The sequence below is a fragment of the Triturus cristatus genome, chromosome 12, assembly GCF_964204655.1.
Source record: "Triturus cristatus chromosome 12, aTriCri1.1, whole genome shotgun sequence".
Classification (NCBI taxonomy): domain Eukaryota; kingdom Metazoa; phylum Chordata; class Amphibia; order Caudata; family Salamandridae; genus Triturus; species Triturus cristatus.
Genome location: NC_140595.1, coordinates 803985060 through 804007073, shown reverse-complemented (window position 1 = coordinate 804007073; position 22014 = coordinate 803985060). Strand labels below are relative to the sequence as shown.

Below are 22014 nucleotides of genomic sequence, written 5' to 3'. Positions count from 1 at the left end.
AATTCCGGAGAAAACATGAGCTCAAATAGTCGGGAGAGCGTGGAAGAGCACCAGGAATGCCATATTTCAGCTGGTTCACTTTTTCATCTTACATAGGGCGTATCTTACTCCTGCTAAAATTAATGAGTGTTTTAAAATAGATACTGCCCAATGTCCCCGTTGTACTTCAGAGGGAGCGGAGTTCTGCCACATGATGTGGGGCTGTCCACAACTGGGTACGTATTGTGAGGAGGTGGTGGACCTGCTCTGCGAAGTTACGTAATGGAGAATTGACCCTGACATAGGTACCTGTTTATTACATTGGTTCCCGCACACCCCTAAAACGAAGGTGACGAGTAAGTTTCTAGACCTGGGATTGCTGTTGGCCAAAAGGGAAATCACAGCGCACTGGAGGTCAAGGGGTGGGCCCAGCATTAAAAGGTGGAGGGCAGAAATGGGCGGCGAGTGAAAGTACAGTACGGCTTCAACACGCGAACTAACAATGATGAGGCGCTGGAGAATGCGAGGGCATGGGAGGCATTGGTTGTATTATTGCAAACACCAGAGGTGGATTCAGATACGGAGTCGGTCCCGAGTGCACGGGCTGGATCACCCTGAAATGTATCTGCAATAGGGAGGATTCCCCTCGTGCAGTCCTGTTGCGTAGTAGCGGCTAAGGCTTGGTTAGAAGTTCAGGTGTCCTAAACTAATGTTATTATTTGATGCACTACTGAGGGACCTATCACACTAGACCGTATAGACAATCAGTAGCTGGGACGCAGCGGTGGCAGTGGGTGGGGTGGGTGGGGGTAGGGTAGGGAGACATTTTTTTTTTTGTTATGTTAGACAGTTAACGTGGAACAGATGCTCCTGATAGCTGACAAGGGATGGCCCCTAGGTATCTATTGCAATAAGTACTGAGACAATACTAGCGAGGGATAGCTCGTAGACTGTAAGCATATTCATCCTGGAATGACTATTGCCTGGGGTGAAGGTTCCACGATGAGCACTGTCAATAAGTAACGCGGGAATGATTTGCTTGTTGTTATATGAAAAAAAAAAAATGTTTTAAATAGAATTGTCAGCTGTGCACATTTAAATAGCTACATGTTTGACATTGCCCTGCTGTCATCCCAGCACCCATCACTAGATGTCCAGCTCTCTATAAGGAATATTATGTTGGGATTCACACCCGAGGCTGGCCCCCGAGTCTCAGTGGTTATCTCCACTGCCGGAATGGAGTGGTCAGATGCTCCCTACAGCACATGAGTGGTGGACACCTCTCAAGCAATAGTAGTTTTGCTCTAAATAGCACCAACATTCCTCCATGCTAAAATTAAACAAGGAAAACAAATTATAATTGGTATTCTTTAGAAAACACCTTTATTTAGAACTATCCATTTATAAGTTTAAATTGTACCTTTGTCTGATAATTTGTTCAGTTTATCCTGTAAATATGAGCACAAGATTAATAGACGAAACACAAACGGGCTTATGGTGTTGCTGTTACTTTTTAGAAAGTTTCTTCATTTGATTTTGATATTTATATTTTTAAAAAGCAACTCTTCAGACTTCAGCTCAAGCGTTGCATTTGACCAGCGTTAGGCTAAATGCTAAATATATTATTCAGCAGACCCCTACTTATTAAGAGTGACAAGTGTGTTTAGCCACCTGAAGACAAAAGACAAAAATCCAGGTTCATAAAAAATATAAAGTTCAGCTAGGAAACAGAATGCGGTGAAAACACATTATAGAGTGGTTCTGTGCATGGCACCCTTTTCACTTTCTCCAATGCTGCAGTATTCTTTGTATAGAAGGTTTGGTGATCAGGAGCAGGAGGAGCTTAAAGAATGTCCAATAAAGTGGGGCAGCAAAGGAAGAGGCCTAGTGTTTCCCGCCCAAATGGCCCTTGAGCTTAGGACTTGCTCTAGCCCGCAGAATTGCGGCAGCTGCATTTGTAAAGCAAGATCTGATGCTGGATAGGGGCAAGGGCAGTCAGATGCCACTGCAGGATTCAGGAACTGGAACTATGTATGTATATAGTATTTATAGAGCGCGACAAACACCCTACGGGTACCCCGGCGCTGAAGATACGTGAGCACAGACCAACACAAAACAGGAGAGAAAGTAGAATAGACCTAGGAATAGGCAGTACTCGGGGATGGCAGGATCAGTTTCTAGGAAACAGCCATGTTTTGATCCTTTTCCTAAACAGGGACAAGGTACTACATTGTCTGATTGCAAGTGGACACTATAAATGTGTCTACAGAAGAAAAAGGGTGGAGGAGAAGAAAAACAGTTCAGATCACCGCTTTATTTAATTATGTTTTTTGGAGAGTACTGCAACAATAGCCTCGGGACTACTACAGAGAAATAATATAGAAGTCGTCCAAAGCAGAATGGATAAAAAATGAACATCACAACCGCATTCAAAGTAAGACCTCCTAACACGGTATTAAACTAACACTGCCCTTGTAGACTATGAAATCCTTTTACTGAGGGGAGTGAATTTTGGCCCCTCTGCCACGTAAGCCATCCAGCTCCCAAAGTACCTCCTTAAAGGCTCCCCCTTCATTATTACTCCTGCTTACTCCTGGAGTCTACTATCACTATTTTCACCCGTCTGGAACGTCAGCAGCTGTCCCTGAATGTTAAGTGAGGTGACCCTGTTTACACGGGGCAGAGTGGAGCTTTCAACCCTGCAGGGGTTTGCTCTGGACATACGGGGGGCACACCTTGAAGTGTTCACTCTGTAGCCACAGGACAGCCAGGGTCCCTGTCAGTGTGCATACAGGAAGTGTGTGGAGCAGCCCCACTTCTTTTTGTGTTTCGTCCACACAAAAAGAAGGGCAACACACCATAAAAAAAGTCCAAAAGTAGACAAACCTACACAGTGACCATGATAGGAAAAAAAACACATATCTACCGTAAAATTATAATATTTGGAGAAAAGAAAAGACAAACTCACAAGCAGTGGTACACTCCCCTCTCTTTTTAACCCACGTACGCCCTCATCCTGCTGGTTTTTGCTTGTGTTTATACTCGTTGGTCGGGTCGAGTAAAAGCAATCAGAATAGCTGACTCTGGAGTGGGGCGATCCTTGTTCAAGCCGCAACGATGTTGGCTCAACATTTTGTGAATATGGACAAATTATTTAATCTCTGCATGCCTAGATATATTTTACCAATTTAAATAATTCCAAAACAATGCAGCGATCTCTGAGGAGTGGTGGGGCGGGCACAGGGACACAAGGAGGAGCGATGGGGGCGGGCTATTGGAGACATGGAGGCAGCCATGGCCCAGCGAGCTGCTGCTCACTCCTGCGGCAATACGCCATGGGAGTGAACTTCTCAAAAGAGTTGGGACATACACCCACCATTAGCTATTTGCAGGCTACCATTTCAAAAAGACAAACCCAAAGGCCAATCCAGTGCATGGGAGGAGTCAGACCCGCACAAAGTAAATACAACAGATTGCCTACAGCGCAAGAGCTGTTTAGGCTCGACCTAAAAACCATTGAAATTCACTGAAAAAATCAAAGGCTCTAGGTACGTTATAGTTTGGATTTAGCATTTAAAAAACCTTGGAAATTCACAGAAAAAAACAAAGGTTATAGGGAAGGTATAGTTGGGGGCATATTTCACTTATACAAAACCAGTGAAATTTGGCAGTTATAGTTACCTGAGCTAACTTATGCACTCGCAATGCACTGCCTATGACCTCACACATTACATCACTCATGACATGGTCAGTTACACCACTGATTACATCACTGATGACATCTCAAATGACAACAGTGATTACATCACTGATGACCTCATTCACAGAACCACTCACACACCTACCCACACCCCCATACAACCTCTTGTACTCCCAGTCACACACCAGTACAGCTGACATACCCATTCAGAGACGTATACCAGTACTCACACACCCACTCACTCCTCCATAGAGCCACTCACATACACACTCGCTCACTTGTACAGCAACTCACATAACCATTTACTCACCCATACAGTCACTTATACAAACAGTTACTCACCCATACAGCCAGTTACACGACCACACACTCACCCATACAGCTACTCACATACCCACTTATTTACCTGCAAAGTCACACACCCACTCAATCAGCCTCTCAACACAGCCACTAACTTAACCACACAAGCCCACATACACTCACTCACACAACTCTTACATACCCATTCACACATCTATACAAGCATTCGCACATTCCTGTACTCATCCACACAGCCATTCACACAGACACTCACTGTCCAGTACAGTCCCTCACATGCAAAGTTACTTAACAAAACACCTACTCAAACAACACTCACATATGCAGCCACTTGCACGCCCAGTCACTCACTCATACAGCCATTCAAATTCCCACTCACTCACTCACTCATACAGTCACTACCCCACTTACACACTGATTGAGCCACTTACACTGTCACTCCCCCACTTATACACCACTGACACACCCACTCACTCACCAATACAGCCACTCACAGATAATTTCACTCACCCACACAGCTACTCACACAACCACTTGTACACCCATACAGCCACCCACACACTCATATGCACAAGGATACATACAGTCACACAGCCACTCACATGATATATTTTAAAAGTAGTATCGCTCATTAGTAGTACACCTAGTATACTACTTTAAGTTTTGTAGTACCTTAGTATATCTGTTTAAGAATCATAGGGCCCCATGCATCAAACTAAAAACCGGTCGCAAATGGGCAGATTCTCAGAATCTGCCCCTTTGCAACTGGTATTTTTGCATTTGGGATGCATCATCCCAAATGCAAAAATCACAAATTGCGATTCCTTAAATGCAATGCTAGAAGCAATCCAAAATACCGATTTCGCTATTATGAGTCGTAAATTACCGAAAAATAAAACAGGTTGGTAATTTGCAGAAACTTTGAAAAATGCACTAAAGGGCATTTTTCAAAGTTACGTGTTACACACACACGCCCTTGGGCCATGTGTGTGCGCAACATGGGTGCACATTACAATTTCAGGGGGGCAACAGGGTGTATTTTTGACACCCTTGCACCCTTGAAATTGCATGCGCAATTTGAGAGTACCTAATGGGTAATTGGGCATACAATTCCTATTCATTCCTATGGGCCACTAGGCCCATAGGAATGAATCGAAAGGCATTCCTTATTTGGGACTCGCAATTTGCGAGTCGCAATTAAGCAAAGTTAAGGAATCGCTATTTTTTTTGCGATTCCTACATGCATAGACTTTTGAGATTCCTTAATTGCGATTCCTTAATAATCACAATTAAGGCATTGCAAAAGCCTTCCTTGATGTATATGCCAGATAAACTCTTACAAAATACTTACACTCACTGGATGGTGCCATCTGTGATAAAAAGCATTTTTTGACTTGGCTATAACTTTGGCGTCGTTTGGCCAATCTGCATAAAATGTTGCCCAAAAAGTGTCAAGGTGGGTTCTATTATGGAAAGTTGGGGGTGATCCGTACTTGGGGACTGAGAATTTAGGGTGGGAAAAAAGGTTACGTTTGTAATGTTAATTCCCATAGGAACCTTTAGGCACACCTACAACCCGAACCGATTGGTGTAAATCTATCCAGTAGCTGGTGAGAAGTGTAAGTTTAAAATTATAGTGATATCTCTGGCCTTGGATATTTTGCAAAGGTTTCGCGATGAATCGCACAAGCACACAGGAATGCTCTGATTTGCTGGAAGCAATCTAAATAGAAAGTTACGGCCACCATTTATCTATTAGGAATGGTTCCCGGGGCTAAAAACTTGTGTGAAAACCCACATAAGGGGTCAGGGTGGAGATACTCTGACCCCATGGTTGAGAAACAGGGGGTGTTAGTGACACAAATTATGTGCCCGAAATTGATTTTTGTAATCGCACACGATATTCGCGCCAACGACGCCAGTGTGCACCCCCAAGCACTATTGCGGGGACATCACAACTATCAATGTCATCGTGAATATTGATGGAAATATAAAAAGATATATCAGTGAATCATTAATATGCATTGTTATAGAAATATTGAGATATTGATTAATGTTATTTATATAGTGAGTTATCTACTGTGATAGTTAGAATTAATTATATAGTTGTCATTTTTTAATGTGGTGGTGGCTATTGAATTCCTGCTTTTGCTTTCGAGACATAACCGCGGGGATCACGATTACTGACATCATCGCAATCTCCGGGCTCAGGGCGAAAACTGAAAATATGTTTTAGACATGGTTGTTCTAGAAATACACTAGAAAAACATGAGTTTGAAGTGTACTGTAATAGGCCCGTAGTGTGTAACATACTGTAATAAGTGTGCATATATGTGTTTTCACTTTATGGAAAAGGTGCGTCGTGACGTCCCGAATAACCGCGAACAAGGAAAATAGGTCTGAAAGGTGCTTTTTAAAGATACTTTGTAGAAAAATATAAGTTTAAACATGTTTTGAAAGAAGTATGTATAATTAATATGTGTGGGGCAATGTTCAGAATGTTTTTTTTAAACATTTTTGGGATGTGTTGATGGCCATTGAATAACTGCTTTTGTTTTCTGTCTTCGTGATGAGTCCGGTCAGATCGCGATTACAAACGTCATCGCGCTCTTCGGAGTCAGCACGAAAAGATAAAATACGTTTTAGGGAGGGTTTTTATAGTAACTCTCTACAAAAACTTGTGTTGTGTAGTTCCTACAAATCTATATAGGATCTGCGCATCTAGACAGTATAAACTAAGGGATTTGTGTCCAGACTGATTCCAGACACCCCCAAAGGATATGTCATCACAAAGATTGTAAAAAATGAAAGGAAAAGATCACTTTTAGAAAAAAAGATCACAATTTTTCGGGTACTAGGGTGGCTCTGACAAGAGCCGTTGTGTTGGTTGTGTGTATGTGGCTGCTATAAAAAAGACTAGGAGTGCAACTAGACCCAATTTTCAGGAGGGGCTAAGACTTCAAATGCTGGAGGCGGAGGCAAATTCAGAGTAAGACTAAAAATTGCATGTGGATCTTCCTGTCATTGTTGTGGAGTTATTTTTTTGCCAGTACATCACAGCTCAATTCAAAGCATGCTTGCTCTAACATTGATGTGTTCATAATAATATTTAACAACTATTGCAGGAAGTTTAGGACACTCCTTCAATGAATTCTAGTAGAACAAATAATAAATGTTGTATTTTAGTACACATTTAATGAGTTTACCTACTCTGACATGACATTTATTTTTATAATTATAGATTTGCCAACAATTAGTGACATATAATGAACTGGAAAACACCTTAGGTCAATTGAATTGACCTCAACCCGTTAGCCCTTGAAAATACGTTTAGAAGATATTTGGGTTCCTTCATGTTCTCACCTCCCAGGGTGTTTCGAAAATTGTGGCAAATAGTGCAGATAAAGCACATTTGTTTGTAATTGTTCTACTGAATGAAATGAATGATTGAAAATAATATATAATATGTAAAGTGTACTTTTACCCTAACCAAGCAGCCTGGGGCTGAGCAGTAACTAAAAGTGAGGTGGAGACTGCACTAATAATTTTTGGAAGGACAGAAGACTGGTGTCCCTGGAGCTCGGGAGCCAGAGAGTTCCAGTGCTTTGATGCTAGAAAGGAGAAGCATCAGCGTCCAATAGGTACTTGCCTAATCTTAGGAAGATGCAGGCAGTTGGCTATTGCTAAGCATAAGATTTTAGAAAGAATACAAATAGTGATACAATGGTGAAGAAGCAGAAAACCTATTTTATGGAGAGCTCCAAGATCTAAGCACAACACTTGGAAGTTACATTGTTTCACGTTCAAAAGGCAATAGACAGTGAGAAGAGATTTTGAAGCAAGAGGCAGTCCTCACATGAGGCATGCAGGAGGGTTTTGAATGATATGAAAGGAGGAAGCCCAAGATAGATTTCCATTATCTGATTGTGAGAAGATAATTGATTTTATAACTGTTGTATGATGGCAAGAATGGATGCCTTTGCATAGCATGAGGATGTTGTTAATGCAAGTTGAACATCTGCCTGATCTGTTGAAAGAATGAGAAAAAATAGTTGAAAATTAATCCAGGATTTTTTGCTGAGTCAGCCCGAGTGGGCGATGGGTCCAACTCCACCACCACCACCACCAAACTGAGGACCATATCTATTCAGTGAAGGTTCCCTAAAGATGAGGCCCTCTGTGCTATCACTATTGAGTTTTAATTTGACTTGATCTAAGAAGCAACTGCGGAATAGCAAGATCATAATTTCTCTTGGTCGGACCCCATATCATTGCTGAAAAAAATGATCCTTATGATATCATCTGCGTAGGAGTTGACCGAGAAACCAAAGGGTTGTATAAATAAAACTAATATAATAAGATAAATGGTAAACAATGAATGGCTCAGAGAAAAGTCCTGTGCTCATTCTTCCTTCTTTTGGCTCTAGGCATCAAGACCAACATGCTCACCCTCTGAGTACAGTTTATTCTACCACCCCTACTGTTGCTATTGTTTGAGTCATATATTTCCAGTCTAATAAATTCAGGCGCTCCTTAAGGCAGAATATGATCAAATCTGTCTTTGGACCCTCACGTTTGAAAGATTAATCTTTAATCTCCATATCTTTCTGAGCTTCCTTGGGGTGAGATAGTTTTGATGAAGAAAATTAAATTGTATTAATTTGAACAGGGCAATGATGCCACTGCCGGTAAGTGAAAAACACCTAGGAGGGCTGCCATCAAGTAGACCACTCTCTTAGATGTCAAAGAAGTTTAACTGCATAAAATGAAGCCATTTTGATCATGAGCTGAGACAAGAACAACAATCTATTTGCTAGCACCTTTCTCAGGATTTATAGTGTATATTCATCATAGAGAGTGGTCGCTTCAAAGTCCTATCAAAACTATCACAGCCAGATTGGAGAATCACTACTAGAATCTCTGTCATTTGCGGAAGCATGAGTAAAGTTTGAGCCTGGTTATAGACATCCAAGAACTGAGGAGCCAGTAGTCTTTTGTATGTTGAGTACAATATTTTGGCAGGCCATCTTACCCTGGGTTCTGGTCCTTAGTTATAACTTCTATAGCTTAAGTAGTTTCAGCCAGGGGTGCCTCCAGAGCAAGCCTTTGATCTTCTGATGAAATGGGAAGAGACGGATGTCCTTAGACCTTCAGTAAATGTGCCCTTTATCTGACATGGTAGCACATCCACGGAGGTGTAGTAATTAAAAAAAATGTAGTTGATGTTGGTCTGATCATAGTACACACTCGGGCTATTTCCTCACAACATCGCCACTGGAATTTGGAGCACCTCCGAGGTCAGAAAGCTTGCTAACAACCTGCCTGACCTATCACCCACCATCTTAGAGTTGCTTGGCTGTGAATTCCTTGAAAGCAAATAGGGTTCAATCTATGTTTGATTGTCATGTACCTTTCCCTACATGCTAGTAATCTATAATTGCTCCTAATGTCAACTCCAGAATGCCTCAGAGGAGTATGCATGGCAGTCTCTTTAATGCATACTGAACTCTCTAGCAGTACTTGAGCCCCAATTACTATCCTGATACACACTATCTGAATCATTAACTCTAACACTTATAATTCAGTCAGCATGCTCCCTAAAACACCTCCACTTTCCCTACATTTGTCCACATTGGCATCCCTCACAGCCCCCCAAAAAGCTGCATCTCACCTAAAGTTTCCATGGGGGAATGCTAACAGGCAATATACCCCAGCCCAGTTTAACTAAGAGCAGCCTGCGGGCCTTAATTATTTTGTATACGTACTGAGCTTCAGCCACAAGTCCCATATTCAGGAAAGTTTCCGGGTCATCTGTGTTGGCACTAAACACCACTGTGCTGTCTCCCAAGCCAGTGGTGACAATCAAGCCCAACAATTAATGGAGTGCCTCAACTGCTGCAGCAGCTCTCTCAGCTTGAGTAGAGTAGCAGATGGTCTGTCAACCTTTTTCTGTTTTTCTCCTTTATTGCGGTCTGGATTTCAATATGTTCTGGATGACCAACAAATAGGGTTCCAAGAGTTTGTCAGAACTTCAGCCCATTTCCATAGTGCTGATGAATCAGTGAAGATTCGCGATTTCCCGCTGTACAAGACTTCCAGGTCCTCTTGGAAAGAAAACATGTACTTGAGATGTAATTCAGGGAGTTGATTCTTAACTTCCAGATATGCTTTCCTCTGTTGTTGCACCATTGGAGTGTAATCTGGAAAAATCAGTACTTGTCCATCATCAATTGTGTATGGGCCATCCAGGCCAGTCTGGAGCTTTTGTGGTGCCCTGACCCAAAGAACCTGGCTATCTATAATGCCTAAACTGTGTGACCCTGGGAAATAGATTTTCTTCACTGTCACCACTTTTCTATGATCATTATACTTTAGGGCACCCTGGAATGATTGTTCAGGATGCAAACTATGTAGAAACCTCTCCTGTATATTATTTAATGTACCATAATGTTGCTCAATCTATAACACTAACGTCCTTATATAGGAGGCTTAAAACACCTGCCTAGGCATGCTTGCCAACCACAATCTGTCAACTGGAAGCCAGGCTTTTGTCACAGCGTGGGCATGGTCTGTTCCATAGCATGACTATGATTATAGTTAACCCTTCACACTGTGAGAAATGATGCACATCATGCAGACAGTCTCACTCATAGCACATTGCACGGCCTCTTCAAGGAGCAGAACCTGAAGAAAATTGCCCTTCCTGCCCACTTTTTGCAGTGCTGGGGTCATCTCGCTTAGCACACTGCAGGATTATGCCATTTCGGCTGCAATATAACAGTTTACAGATTATAGACCTGGCTGGCCCTTTGGATGGCAGGAGTTATAATATGGTCCTGTGCCTGTTCAACTAAGAAGAATTTTGTCAGGCAATAGGTTGCAAGTGTTGTACTTAGAAACCCTTACAAAAAACATTCAGTGCTAAAGCTCTCAGTTCATTCGGTCAGGTGCCCTAGCTGAATGTTGGTCCTAATAAATAGCTTTTCCTTCTGCATCTTTGGAGCAGCATTCATGGAATGAGATTCAGTCTTGCATGTTATCAAAGTCCTTCCTGAGCACTCAGATCTCCTTGTCAGTTTTGCTTCAGCTTCTGATACTAAAACTGCTAGCTTCTTCTGAACCGAGGTAACCCTACATCAAGCACTAGAGTGTCAATCTTTGCCACCAGAGCTGCATGAGTATTCTTTATAGTGAGCAATATTGGTTCAATATGTCAGCAGTGTCCGCAGTTGCAGCTCATTCCTTACCTCGATGCCAATCTTCCTCTCATGTCTTCCCTTCCTCTTTCTTGCTGAGCATTACTTTTTTACTCACTGATTATTTTCCTAGTACACTTACATTTCCCCCTGCTCCCTCCCTCACTACTATAGGCTGTTACTGTCACTCAGTGTCTCTGCCCCACTTTCATCCATTTTTCCCTCAATGCTGTGCCTTCCCATAGGATTTCCACCTGGCCAGTCTGTTACCTAAATAGTGGATATTTATAAGTAACGGCCGGTAAAAAACACCTTGGAACTCTACAAAAGCTTATAGTTGTTCTTGTTTGAAATAGAAGGTCTAAGCAGTTAATACAAGTATATATCCAAGGCCACTGGAGTTATGGAACTAAATGGATGTGGTGTTTTTCGCATAGTTGTATATTTGCTGCAATTGCCACATAAACTATCAAGTGCCCCATAATCTGCAGATTTTAACAGAAAAAAATAGTTTTAAGCTTAAATGGTTCAAAAGTTACTAAAACCCAGCAACTTTTGCCACGCAGTGGAAGGACCTTTGCAAATGGTGACTGGTCATCTTTCTGTTGCTTATTTCAATATTCTGGTTTTAGACTGGTATTAATGAGATGCAACCAATGCTTAGACAGTGTTAAAAAGTGTAAAAATGACAAATTAATGTATTAATGCTATTACAAAATGTGCAGCATTATGCCACATCATTTACTCAACCTTGCCACAGAATTTGGTTCTCCCTGGTGGCAGAATTCCAGTGGCCCTGCATCTATCACATGAAAATTATTTCCAAGCAATATACATCATTTCTAAATTATTATTAAAGTTAACAGTTGTTCAATGCAATAATTGCTGGCTTCACTTTCAATCTGCTCCAGATGACGTCTTATTTTTGACTGTAATTCCAAGTGGGCATTGTGAATTCTTCAGGACTACCATACATTCTGTAGCACTCCCTATACTGTGTTCATTTTAAACCCCACTGCCATTTTAGTTTGGTGACATTATTAAATAAAATGAATTTGTCTGAGCAAAAAAGTTAACAGAGTTGTGTTGAAATAAAAAAAAAGACCGACAGCAAATTTTTCCATAAGTTGCTATTCACTTACCAGCCTCGTCCCCTTTAGTATCTGAAAATGTGGCAACCCAATGTCCACTTTAAATCCATCTCTCCCCTTCATTCTCTGAAAAAGACTGCTGCGATGTGGGTGTATTTCATTTCGTTTGCAGGATACTCTGTTCATTCCCAGACGGGGTGGGAGTGGCTTTACTTCACACTTTTAAACCCTTTAACTTTGCCAGTCTCACTGCTGTGTCTTGCAGATACGGCGACTAAGCAATGAAAATCCCATGCAGGGGAGGCTGCTAAAAGAAAAAAAAGGTAAAAAACACAGAGGAAACCTGTCAACGCCAGAGCTTTAGGAAGGACCGAGTAATACCCTGGATGAACCTTGATTACTGCCTGGCAGCCTCAGCCCAGCCACCTGCACCTGACAGAGGGGCCGTAGCCCTTTCAGACCAATAGTTGTTGCTCGCCTCCATAAGACCGGATGCAGAATTTTGGGTTACTTAGAAGCACCCTGTTACCTTCATCTGTAAAGTGCACTCCATCATTTCTATAAATTCCATGCATGCCAAAAGGCAGATTGTTAGTTATAGATACAGCCCATGTGATGGTCTCTGAGGAATGCAGAAACAGTTTTATAAACATATTTCCTGGCTTTGTCAATCTGTGGACAGAACTGATTTGCCAACTTCCATTTCTTTCTTTGGCATATATTAGAATACACCAAGACAGTGTGAGGGAAAAGCGACATGAGTTTTTCCTTCATTGGGATTTCCAACCTACCCCAGCCAATGTGCCTAGGTCATTGCCACCACAGTGCACAGCCATGAGGTGAGGTGCTTGTGTCTCCACAATGGATTTAACCAAAGTGCTGATGAAACTTCAACCCTCTCTGGCCAAACCAAGTAATCTGCACATTTTGCAAACACAAGTCTCTGTCAATACCTCTTTGTTTTGCAGCCTCTTTAGCCAGTAGATAAATCTGTGGCCCACAATCCATACTCTAAGCATTTTGAAGTGAAGAAGCAATTCTCAGGAGAAGGCTGGAGCTCAATGAGGTAGTTTTCCCAAGGAAAAGCAGTTAAAATGGAGATATATTTTTTAAAAATATATATTTCTTTGTATGCTGTAAGTATGAAAGGGAATACAATTAGGTGGTGTTTTGGATGTTTTAGCTATATAGACTGTTGTTTAAGAAAATAAATTAAATACAGACAGACATGGATATGGATGTGCTTTTAAATCTGTGGAGTAAAGCACACATCCTGTATTTTATTTGAAAGCAGCATCTTCCTTCTTGAATGTGCTGTGAACTTGTGACCTACTGGTTCCACTGGGTTGTTAGGTACACTGAGCTAAGACTCTATTGGGGGGGAGGGTGTTAAAGAGACAGAATGTTTTTTAAGAAGTTGAGGAGTGATGACACAAAGTAAGTAATGGCAAGTTTTAATTTCCAAATCAGGACTATGTAATAAACTGGTGCGTAAATTTCAGATTAACGAAGGTAGATATAGATTTGAACTCCAGTTTTTTTCATGATTTCTCAGTGATGATCATGAAAACATCGCAAAAACTTGCCGACAGGAACCTCGTTCTGAAAGAGAAGGAAAGGGTTAACAGATGCTAACCTTTCACAAGAGGAGACGCAGTAATCTAAAATGAAAGATGTGATTTCATGTGCTGCCTTTCTCATGAGGATAGAGTGTTAAGTTAAAGAGGTTGCCATTTTAGAGTTGCTTTGTATGAGGGTGGTGTACTGTTCTTGTGCTTAGTTTTTACAAATCTTAGTGACTAAGCTATTCAGAAAGAGCTAAAACAACAATAGAATCTACAAACTGAATTCACTGGTATGTATATAACTCTTCAATTATTTTAAAATTGTACATTAGAAATGAAGATGTATATGGGGGATTGATAAAAGGAGTATCACAGTGATGAGAAAAATATGAGTTCAACTGTATCTTTAGAGGGTATGTATTTAAGAGGTTAGTGGTGAATGTTTTGGGGTGTAACAGTTCTTGACAACGATATTTGTGTTTCATGATATTGTTGTGCCACAATACTTTTTTTCCTATATATCTGAATCCGATATTTCCAACTCAATATTTTGTCTGCACACTATAAAATCATCAGTCACACGACTGTACATATTTGTAAGTGAATACAAAAATCTTTTATCTTAACAAAGGTTTTACTTTAGGTCTTGGTATGTGTTTATGATGTCTAATAACTATGGCCTGAGAATGGAATATATCTTCTAACCCAAGAATGGCAGTGACACTTATTTTTGCAGGGCTAACTATTAGGGTTAACAAGGGTGATGGATGGTGTATTGGGGTGGGGGGTTGCTGGGATTGAGTGGCCTCACAGCGGTCCCCCACCAGAGACTTGTTGTAATATTGAGGTCATTATTGTGTGGAAGTGTTACAGTGATTCTTTTAGGTGAAACTACTTAACAACATTAAGACCATGTTGGTTCAACTTATAGTGTCCTATTAAAACAAACTGGCTTTTTTGTAATTTCATTGAAACGGGCAGGATATGGTACAAACCCTGATTAACTCAAATGAGTTGTGCACACCTAGTTTCTCACTTAACTTAAAAGACTGTGTAATCAAATTACTGCTTGCTACGCAGGATTAGGGAACTGCCAATCTCCCTGTATATGAATGTGAAAGTGTTTCAAGTGAAAGTTTACTTGAAAAATCTACATGCACTGCTGGGTGTGTATAACATAAATACTTAACAAAATCGTTTACCACTTATTCACAATGTATTTCAAAAGAATTTTCAGTCACAATTATTGAAGTCATTCATATATGTATATTTTAACAAATCACATCAAATGATTTCACAAAAATCAAGGTTTAATAGCAAACGTCAATATTGCAATTGACAATCTGTTATTGACAATAATTGTTGCTTGCTACTTCATCTGTAAGTTCCACAAATACATTTTCCTGCTGCCCAATGCATTTTGGGAACCACAGTGTCTTCCTCAGGGGCCACTGTTTTTAGAAAAAATAATGAAAATAATCCAGAAACTACTTGAAAGCATTCAAGTCATTATGTCCCAGTTAAACAAATTGTCTTTTTTATTGAATGACTGTCACTCAAACGAAGCCACTGGCTCCTTGCAGCCTTTGTATGACAGCCGCAAAGTATACCTGCAAAATCTGTGAAGATAGCAAGTCTGGGCCAAGGCCACTCCACCTTCACCGCACAAATGGCTATCTCTATTGAGTTACAGGATGAGATAAATCACGCACACTAAAGAGCTCCACGGACACAGTCAGAAGAGGCCAAAATCAATGTCCTAGCTCTCAACAAGGAGCCTCAGCATAGGTGAAGCAGTATGAGACACAGTATGGGAATGTTGATTATGGTTGAGGTGACTCCTCTGAAACTGGAGATGTTATTGAATGTGATACAGAGGACCTAAGTGAAACAGATGCCAGCAGCTCCTCAAATGGTAACATTAATTGTTCTGAACCATATGTCATAAACACGGAGGCTAATAATCCACAAATTAGGGGTGCCCAGACTGCTAGGGTTGAGTACACCAAATTTCAACCAATGTATTTTCTCTGTTTCAACACTTGATCCAATATTCCCAAAAATGTGCCCCAGGATTTGGAAATGGAATAGGCTGAGTAAATGTCTCTCTTTTCTCTTCATGGACCAGCTTCGATACCCAAACTTCTACTGACTTGGTATGTGGAGTTTTTAAGGCTGTAGTCAATGGAGAAGTGTGATCAGGACTAAGAGCAGGCAGCCACTGTTAAAGGATGTGGGATTACAGGTGACAAGCTGTTTTGAATGTAGCTTCTCACCAATAAACCACACCCAATCCCTGCACTCCCACCTGGGAGGCAAATATACTACACCTTTGCACTTCCTAAGGTGGGCAAACTTTCAACACTCCCCCAAAGGCAAGGCAAGAAAACAATAATTTGCGCATCACTTGTGAGGAGTAGCGCCAACTTCATATAACACAATTACCTGCTAGAAGGGAATTCACCCATCCTTCTACAACAGAATACTTGGCCAAGAAGAGTCCACACCTCCTGCTACAAGGAAAAGACGAATTGGTATATCTGGGATGTATTTATTAGTAAATAGCATCACACAGTAAGCCAAATGCACCTAACATAGCAGACTCTAACATATCAATAATATGATTGAACATATTCAAATATATGTAGCAAACTTATAATCTAAAGGCATAAATCAATAACTGAGCAAACTATAATACTGATTAATAAACAAGCAATAACTGATATAAGATAAGGTACACTGAACGTCCTGCAAGAGATCAGAAAGATATACATATATATAGAGCAGAGGAGTACTCTGGATGTGCACCTCCCACACCACAAAGAAAACACCTCCAATGATCAAAGAACCACACAACTCAATACACACTGCCCACTTCTGACTGGGGGAATTACAGCCGGGGATCAGAGCTCAGCAAGCCAGGGTTCAATCCGAGATAGACACGTCTGCCCTCGCTCGGAATCCAAGCTCCCAGTTTCTCAGCCTGCAACCCTCAGCTATAAACACACTAGAAGATTCGTGAAAGACCTCCTCCCACCGCCAGAGGAATTTGACCAGAACTGGCCAAGTTCCAAGCAAGCATCTCCATGGCAGTAAGGAGCTCTCAAGTCTCTTCTTCCATTCGCACTTCTTCCAGCCTCTGTCTTGACGAAGCTCTCACAAGGCCTTCCACAGTACACTAAACAAGAACAATCGCTCAGGAAAACACCAAGGCCTTGAATGTGAATAACCCAAACAACTTGCAAGCACTGCTGTGCATGCAGCAGCAAGGCAGAGTCAGACATGAGGCCCTGTCAAAGGCAATAGTCAGCACCTATAATTCTCATCCACACAACTTACAAGCACCACTGTGCACACAGAAAAGTTTGAAGCAAGGTAAAGTCAGAAGGCAGAATGACATTAGACTACGTCAAAGCCAATAGGTCAAAGTCATAATTCACCTAACCCAAATAACATTATACACTTAATCCCTCAGTATACAACATTGAGCACATGTGTGCACCACCACCCACAATACTGCACCTCAACATCCCATACCTTCTATTCTTGGAAAGACTATTCCACTAAAAGACAGAAGAAAAGCAGGCATTTGCAAACCCATCCTACATTAAGGCTAAGGTAACATAACACACTTAAGTCAGTACAAAATGGTGGTGGTTGAGGGTCATCATAGGGTGTCAGACCACAAAAGTGGCTCATTCACCACATTGCACCCCATGACCCTCGATCATCACCATTCACATATATCAAAAAAAGAATCCTCAACTAAAGGCACAACTATGAATGAAGCACTGCATCTCCTAAATGCAAAAATTGAATCATTGCAAAGCAAATAGCAACTGTATATCATAACGAAAAAACAAAACTATCATTGAAGCACTGCATATCTCAACTGGAAGCAAAATCATTTAAAACCACATTTCTAAATTTAAAGGCACAACTACTAAAAAGCACATGTTGAAACAGCAACTCGTGTTGAAGTGGCTACACAAAAATACATAATTCAAAACAAATCATGACTAAAAAGCCACTATGATCGAAATGCTCCATTGCAAAACTGAAAAACTCATCAAAAGTATGAGAATCACTTTAGAGCACATAGTCTGCATTCTCTAAATACATGTAGAAGCAATAACTCAGGTGCGTCTAGAAATAGATATCTGGATACATGTTTAAATGAATACACAAAATAAATGAATCAAGCTTTTGAATGCTCCTAATGCCTCTAATTGTTAAACTGGAAACTCTACTGCCAAACTCATATATTATAGCAACAGGTTATTACTCTCCAGTCTCTAACTCGGAAAATATCTACTCTGATTGCAGCAAAGCGTCTCTATTGATCTCCATCCCTAAAAACAAAAACAGTCCTTCTGTGTGACAAAACACACAGCCGTCTCCCATCGCATCTGAACTTCACGTTGATAAAACAGTTCTGGCAAAGCACATCCTGTAGTTCTCTCATTTGTTGTGTCTTTACTGTCACACAAGCAGGTACCCTGTGTGAAAGACACACAGCCTTCATGCATGTAAAGTTGTCCGCACGTGAAAGAAACAGTTCCACACTCTGCTGATCCCTCTTTGCTTGAAAAGAAGCAGTCCATCATGCTCTCCGGTATATATCTGATCTCCTTGACAAGGGAGGACCCCATCAATTCTGGTCGGCCACAGGCATCAGCCGCCACCGTCTGGTCTGGCGATCACTCCAGGCTTGGGGGGGGGGGGGGGAAGGGGTGAAGGGGAGAGGGGAGGGGGGGGAGAGGGAGGGCCCCACTCACAAGGGAGAAGGGAGTCCCACTCACACGCGGAGAACTGGGCGAATCTGAAAAAAGAAACAAGCATCACTCTTCTTGCAAAAAAACATTTTTCAAAAGTACACTTCTTCCGTCTTGCAGTTCTAAAAATACAATATTTTAATTTCTGTCTACATAGGTCTCCTCCAGCTCTGGAGAATTGTCTAACAATACTACCAACGCTTTAGCCTCTGAATTCTTGGTAAAATCTCTCTTTTTCTATACACAGCAAGAAGGGCTGGGGCAGTCTCCTTCTCTCACTTCTCTCACTGTACCCCTCACAGGTGCTGCCCCCTTCACAAATCTCTGCGGACACTAAATGGCCGCTCGCCAAACATAACAAGCAGAGACTTCTCCGGCTGTCTCTAGCTCGCACCTTATCTCCTTCAAGGTCGGAGTGAACTGCACGCCTGCCAACTTTCCTGGTCCTATCCCGGCGCCTGTGTAAGCCTCCCAGACATCTAACTCCATGAAGCTGTCCCTGCCTACCGGGGAGAGGAGCTGGAATGACCCCTCCCATAGGAATTCCTCCTCGGACTTCACAGAAAGCCTGAACTCTCCTCAGCGTTGCTGGATGATCTCATTGCAAGCCTCCCAAACATCAATCTGAAAGACGCTTTCAAATGACCCACTTCCAGAACAACTCTTTACATGTCTGAGAGGAAAAACAGCTTTAACCTTTTCTTACCTCCAGGAAGACTTCACATTCTTTAATCTGAAAATGCTCCCCCATTCTGTCTAACTAATTCAAGCACATTCTTAACTGTCATCAGTCTATCACCTCATGAGAAAAAAAAAAACTAAACTGCTCTTGACATATCAAAAAGAAAAAAAAGCATTGGCAATATCAAAAGTCACATATCAAGTCCCATGCTACTTCTGTAACAATATCTGGGACAGCATCAGTCAAAGAAGGTATATTTGCACACAGGCTACACAATTAGGGTCACCACCTCAATCTGTCAAGCCCTGAATGATCTCACTGATCCCTTCACGCCCAGCTGGCATTCTGTACTGTTTCAAATTAATGTCCTTTATAACATAGGGCACCTTCACTGGGAAATCTTGTGTTTCAAACTCCACTTCAGGACTTTCTATCAAATCCTGTGCAAACTGTTTTTCTGTCTGTACATGCCACTTAATAACCATTGCAATCTCCCATAGGCAAGCCACATTTTCTCTAACTCTGTTCTGTCCAGTATCTGTTGGTGCGCAAAAGCACAACATTTGTCCAGCATCTAAATTTAAAAGTAACCTTTCATTTCCTTGCACTTTCCTGTAACCATTGTACACAATCTGCTGTTCACATCCAAAATCATATTGTTGCATTTCTCTTTCTAAGCAAAATGTATCATTCACTGTCATGTCTAATTTATGTCCGCAACCGGTGATCGTTAAGCCTAAAACATTAGTCTGTTTACTTTCATGCACATTCCTTTCTGGCTGAGAAAGCTCCTCAGAAGAATTAATTAAAACCGTCTGTGTAGCTCGTAGACTGACTGCATTCTCTGTAACATTTATCATATCTGAATCATTCTGGCTGGTCAAAGTAAACAGCTTCACAGCCTGGTACACGTTTAATTTTGTCTTCAAAGATATATTTTCAAACTGGGCATCAACTAGCTCTGTTTTCAACTCACTACGTTCTTTTTGCAAATGCCCATATGTTTGATGCATATTAACCAACACATTTAAAATAACACCGCTGTCTCTGTCTAAAATGTCATTAATCTCCTGCTGATTAACACCCTTCATTGCAACTCCGGGGTCTTTAAACTCGAAGGAGTCCCACGCTTCAGAGTTATGCTCTGACATTTGACATTCACTTTGCAACTGAAAACATTTGATATGCATTCCTTAGCAAACACTTGAAAGGGATCCAGCCCTTTCTGCCTCACGTAGCAAGCTATTTATAAGCACTTTTTACAAATCACACTTAAACACACACACACACCAATTCTAACTCAGCACAATTAGCTCACTTCACGATCCAGCACATCATATGGGCAAACCCCATGCAAATAAATCAATTGATATCTAAGAGTCTGCTTTCAATTTCTAAAAAAAAAACAAAAAAAACCCATATTTCTTCCCCTTTTAAATCAATGTTCATATCCTGCAACCGACTACGCCAAAATGTTTTGAATGTAGCTTCTCACCAATAAGCCACACCCAATCCCTGCACTCCCACCTGGGAGGCAAATATACTACACCTTTGCACTTCCTAAGGTGGGCAAACTTTCAACACTCCCCCAAAGGCAAGGCAAGAAAACAATAATTTGCGTATCACTTGTGAGGAGTAGCGCCAACTTCCTATAACACAATTACCTGCTAGAAGGGAATTCACCCATCCTTCTACAACAGAATACTTGGCCAAGAAGAGTCCACACCTCCTGCTACAAGGAAAAGACGAATTGGTATATCTGGGATGTATTTCTTAGTAAATAGCATCACACAGTAAGCCAAATGCACCTAACATAGCAGACTCTAACATATCAATAATATGATTGAACATATTCAAATATATGTAGCAAACTTATAATCTAAAGGCATAAATCAATAACTGAGCAAACTATAATACTGATTAATAAACAAGCAATAACTGATATAAGATAAGGTACACTGAACGTCCTGCAAGAGATCAGAAAGATATACATATATATAGAGCAGAGGAGTACTCTGGATGAGCACCTCCCACACCACAAAGAAAACACCTCCAATGATCAAAGAACCACACAACTCAATACATCACCTGGTGCATACACTGCCCACTTCTGACTGGGGGAATTACAGCCGGGGATCAGAGCTCAGCAAGCCAGGGTTCAATCCGAGATAGACACGTCTGCCCTCGCTCGGAATCCAAACTCCCAGATTCTCAGCCTGCAACCCTCAGCTATAAACACACTAGAAGATTCGTGAAAGACCTCCTCCCACCGCCAGAGGAATTTTACCAGAACTGGCCAAGTTCCAAGCAAGCATCTCCATGGCAGTAAGGAGCTCTCAAGTCTCTTCTTCCATTCGCACTTCTTCCAGCCTCTGTCTTGACGAAGCTCTCACAAGGCCTTCCACAGTACACTAAACCGCTCAGGAAAACACCAAGACCTTGAATGTGAATAACCCAAACAACTTGCAAGCACTGCTGTGCATGCAGCAGCAAGGCAGAGTCAGACATGAGGCCCTGTCAAAGGCAATAGTCAGCACCTATAATTCTCATCCACACAACTTACAAGCACCACTGTGCACACAGAAAAGTTTGAAGCAAGGTAAAGTCAGAAGGCAGAATGACATTAGACTACGTCAAAGCCAATAGGTCAAAGTCATAATTCACCTAACCCAAATAACATTATACACTTAATCTCTCAGTATACAACA

General features: G+C 41.4%; 1 long non-coding RNA gene across 1 annotated transcript; it reads right to left on the bottom strand.

Moving 5' to 3' along the window:
* Nucleotides 1–16383: 16383 nt before the first annotated feature.
* LOC146782910 (uncharacterized) lies at nucleotides 16384–21507 on the bottom strand. Its single transcript, XR_014972125.1, has 2 exons — nucleotides 21395–21507; nucleotides 16384–18671 (listed from the first exon to the last, which is right to left on the bottom strand). It is a non-coding gene; the product is annotated as an uncharacterized LOC146782910 (long non-coding RNA).
* Nucleotides 21508–22014: the final 507 nt, after the last annotated feature.